This window comes from Lolium rigidum, chromosome 7 (genome assembly GCF_022539505.1).
Source record: "Lolium rigidum isolate FL_2022 chromosome 7, APGP_CSIRO_Lrig_0.1, whole genome shotgun sequence".
Classification (NCBI taxonomy): Eukaryota; Viridiplantae; Streptophyta; class Magnoliopsida; order Poales; family Poaceae; genus Lolium; species Lolium rigidum.
Window position 1 is genome coordinate 81,105,436 of NC_061514.1, and position 5,180 is coordinate 81,110,615.

The following is a 5,180-nucleotide window of genomic DNA, read 5'->3' on the forward strand; positions in this document are numbered from 1 at the left end:
AAATACACAAATTAGAGGCAAAACAATAGCAAAAGTGTTCGGGAAAGTAGATACGTTTTGGACGTATCAGAGGCCTGCTCTCCCAAAACGTCGTGCACGCAACCGCCGAGATGAGAAAGACTAGAAAACGATGCAGCAAAATGAACTTGAGGCAGCGCTGATCTAACCGGCACGCGTTGGAAGCAACGACACACGGTGAGTATGCACACACATGGTCGACACATACTTAGGGACACGAGGAGAGCATGCACAATGCACGTACCCAACTCAGTTGGTGCACCAAGTAAAATATTTAGTCATCCCCAAAGCAAGTTTCGAAGTCGAACTTGGGTCACGAAATGCGAAACGCGTGCATGCGATGCGTGGTGAGGCGAGGAGGGCGGCGGCGAAGGAGTGCGCGAGGACTCCTTCTCTTCTCAATCACTTACAATGACTAGAAGAGTAGTCCTTATAAATCACTCAAACTCTCTCTCAACTAGTAATGTGGTAAACTTTTTTCCCTAAAACTGTCCGCAAGTTGCCAACGTGATAGGCCTTGAAATTTCAGTAATTGTAGACTATATAGGTTGCCTTAGTGGGGTGCAACCCATCTACATCCAACAATCTTGTTGGATATGCGCCCTAGAGGCAACTAATAAAGATGTTTTATTGTTATATATTTAATGTTCATAGTAAGTTTTATGTCATGCTATAATTATATTAAAAGAAACATACTACACGTCTGCTATGTAAACAAAACCATGTCCCTAGGAAACTAGTCATCTGATTAATAGATGATCAAGGTTTCCTGATTATAGACATTCATGTCAATTGATAATGGATTCACATCATTGGATGAATGATGCGATGGACACACACCCAACAAAAGTATTGCAATGTGATCCAGTCATAAAATCCAGAATTGCGATAAGTAGGAAATGACGTAAGTTATTCCTTAGAGCGTGAGATCATATCTGGTCGGTATCACTGGAGGCTGCCTTGACTGCATCAACCGTCACACCATAACAGAGTGATCATAAAGGTGTCTATCAGGTATTCCGAAGGGGTACGCTTAGGCGTATGCATCAAGATCGGGATTTTTCCATCTACGTGACTGATAGGTACCCTGGGCCCTCGGTGACAAGGTATTAACTTGTCAGTGCCTACAAGTTGTAGATATGGGTTATGCGGAAAGTAGAGTGCAAGTAGATCACGAAGGTTTCAGCCAAAAAGGTGCTCGACTATGAAAACTAGGGTTTGTGTTGACAATGATTCGATCCTTTCTCTCTCCCTCGGCTCCCTTTATATAGAAGCAGAGCCGAGGTTTTCGTATCGTACAAGTTACAAAGTCCGGGAGACTTATTCGAGTCGTTCTCGTATTGATACAAGTCTCTTATTCCTAATCTATCTCTATTTTCCATATCGATGCTTATTGGGCTTCCGAGCTTCATAATCTTCGGGTCGTGGACCTTCGATTATCCCCGGGTATCTTATTCGGCAGGCCCATCTGGGATGCCTATGTCACTCGGTGATATTACATCTACGAAGCATGGAAGCATGTGACTAGGCCACGAGAATGTAATATCATAGGAACAAGTAAATGTGTTTATCGGTAACGAGATTGGACTAGTTGTGGAGTGATACGTCCCAAACGTATCTATAATTTCTTATGTTCCATGCTACTTTTATGATGATACTCACATGTTTTATACACATTATATGTCATTATTATGCATTTTCCGGCACTAACCTATTGACGAGATGCCGAAGAGCCAGTTGCTGTTTTCTGTTTTTGGTTTCAGAAATCCTAGTAAGGAAATATTCTCGGAATTGGACGAAATCAACGCCCAGGGTCCTATTTTTGCACGAAGCTTCCAGAAGACGGAGAGGAAACGAAGTGGGGCCACGAGGTGGCGACACACCAGCGCGGCGCGGCGCGGCCGAAGCCCTGGCCGCGCCGGCCTGTTGTGTGGGTCCCTCGTGACGCCCCTTGACCTGCCCTTCCGCCTACTTAAGGTCTTCGTCGCGAAACCCCCAGTACCGAGAGCCATGATACGGAAAACCTTCCAGAGACGCCGCCGCCGCCAATCCCATCTCGGGGGATTCAGGAGATCGCCTCCGGCACCCCCGCCGGAGAGGGGAATCATCTCCCGGAGGTCTCTTCATCGCCATGATCGCCTCCGGATCGATGTGTGAGTAGTCCACCCCCGGACTATGGGTCCATAGCAGTAGCTAGATGGTTGTCTTCTCCTCATTGTGCTATCATGTTAGATCTTGTGAGCTGCCTATCATGATCAAGATCATCTATCCGTAATTCTACATGTTGTGTTTGTTGGGATCCGATGAATATTGAATACTATGTCAAGTTGATTATCAATCTATCATATATGTTATTTATGTTCTTGCATGCTCTCCGTTGCTAGTAGAGGCTCTGGCCAAGTTGATACTTGTGACTCCAAGAGGGGGTATTTATGCTCGATAGTGGGTTCATGCCTCCATTAAATGCTGGGACGAGTGACGGAAAGTTCTAAGGTTGTGGATGTGCTGTTGCCACTAGGGATAAAACATCGATGCTTTGTCTAAGGATATTTGTGTTGATTACATTACGCACCATACTTAATGCAATTGTCTCGTTGTTTACAACTTAATACTGGAAGGGGTTCGGATGATAACCTGAAAGTGGACTTTTTAGGCATAGATGCATGCTGGATAGCGGTCTATGTACTTTGTCGTAATGCCCTGATTAAATCTCATAGTACTCATCATGATATTGTTGACGTCAGAAACCCCCTGGCGGGCAGAGACGGGCAACACGGTAGAGCCGGGAACAACTGGGGCTGCGGCTGGCCCCAGTCCCTCTGAGCGACGGCCCGCAAAGCCTCCTGGTCGCACGCACCGATGTTTATCACAAGGGCGTGCCACCTGACCTATACCTGGTCAGGAAGGTGTGGATGATGCCTCGCTTAGTTTCCTGCAGGGCACACACGTAAACGTTAAATACGAGCCTCGATCGGCTCTCGGGTTATCTCGTGAATCGGCTCAAAGAGCCGATCCACCCATGATTCGGACGAGGTGTCCGAATATATGGTGGTCCCGCTTGATCAAGGTAAAGCTAATGAGATCTACGACGATGTGGGGTTTTCACCGCATAATCGGATCGTCCTACTCCGGGTTGGGCCTCGCGGCCACGCACGGTGACCGTAAGCCGATCCTAAACAAGGCCTAAAAACCAACACGAGGTTGATCCTCGGAACATCCCGCTTAGGGCCAACGAACGACACCCTATGTGCCGCTGGATCCTCCCCCTTTGTAAGGCCTAACTATTGCAGATATTAAACTAATCCTTGTAGAACAAGGAGCAATCGTAACGGATCAGATCTACTAAACTATGATCAAGCGGGGTGCCGCCCCTACACCTAAGATAGGTGTAAGGGCGGCTAGACATGCAAGGGTTGCACTACGAAAGCATGTAATATGAAGAACAATGCTAACCCTAACATGTCTAAGATAACTACGTTGCTCGCCATCAAAAAGGCTTCGATACGAGCAACGCATGAACAACGTAGGCAGGCTTGTGCTCGCCTAGATCGCAAGATGCGATCTAGGCAGCATGACGCTTACCGGTAGAAACCCTCGAGACGAAGGGGTTGGCGATGCGCCGAGATTTGTTTGTGGTTGAACGTTGGTTGTTGTTTATTCCATAAACCCTAGATACATATTTATAGTCCAAGCGGACTTTCTAATGTGGGCGTGCACTAAACCGTGCACAAGATAAACTCTAACTTCTAAATCGATACACAATCTTTTATATTAAGATACACGGGCTAACTAACCCAACTTCTAGCACAAGGCCGCTTCAAAGATGCTCCACGTGTAGCCTTTCAAAGCCCATCTTCACTTACGGCCCACCTCCTGATGTGGCCAAAATCGGGTGATAACACATGCCCCCCTGGTTTTGATAATGATAATTGCAAAACCATCCTGTTTTTCTTCGAAGGGTCATGTCGTGGCAGAGCAGAACTGTTGCAGTATTCTCCATCATGACGCCTTGCTTTCACAACTTCTCTGCACGATTCGACAACTCTGGCACCACATCCTTGGAAACTGTCCGAGCATTAAATCTCCACTATATCTTCTGTTACTTAATCACATCGAACAGTCCACCTCCTCACCCCCTTTTGCTCCAAACCAGTCGCACGTCAGAAAACCCTCCTCCTCTACAGCCATGTCTTCTTCTTCCTCCACTCAATCCTCCTCCTCGAGCGAATCGGAGCCAGAAGTCGATCAAATGGCCCTCCACGATGCTCCCACGCCAGAGCATTGGGACGCGAGAGAATGGGATTTCTCTATCGAGTCAGAAGCCGAAGAACCCCGCACCATTGGGGAGGAGGACCTCCGGTTCCTCGTTGACGGGGAGCTGGAAGCGGCGTGCGCAGACGACCTCCTCTCATGGGAGATAGACCCTTCCTCCGACGAAGAGGAAGGAGAAGGAGAAGAAACCGAAGAAGAAGACTCTTCCGACACCGGGTACCCACCGGCCAAGCGCCTTCGAGGCTGGGCTTGGTCAGATGATGATGACGACGAGGAGGATGAAGACGCTACCGGTGGCTTCATCAGCAGCGACGAGGAGCTCGCCTGTAGCAGCGCCGATGATGGCGGCGACGAGGGCGGTGACAGCCCTTGGATAGGATCCCTAGGACAGGACCCGTAGTAGCAAACAGGGCACTGTATCCCCTAGCACTTCCTTTTGAGAGTACTCTTAGCTCTTTGTACGAAATCTGGCTATCAATGAAGAATTCTCCTTAATTTGACTTTGCCGATCCCTTGTATGCTAATTTGGCCAATTTTTCCTCATCCTGGCTCTACTCTGCAAGAATTCTCCATCTCTTAAACGGGTTGTGACACAGAGCCAGCCGACTCCAACGAAATTGGCTTCTCAAAACGAAGGACTTTTAGGGCGAGCTGCCCCCCGAGCCTCAGTCAAGGCAAGCGCAGTAACGAACCCGCCCAACGTGCCATCCCCAGCCTCCAAGCTATAGTGCAGAACCAGCCGATTCCCATAGAATCGGCTCCCGCAGCAAAGAACTCTCAAGGTGAGTTCCCCCGAGCTTCTTCGAGACCGCCTCTAGCGCCTTATTGACTAGATCGGCTCCCTTCTTTTGGTGGGTCTGAGGCAACCCATCCTTGACCTGATCTTCGTG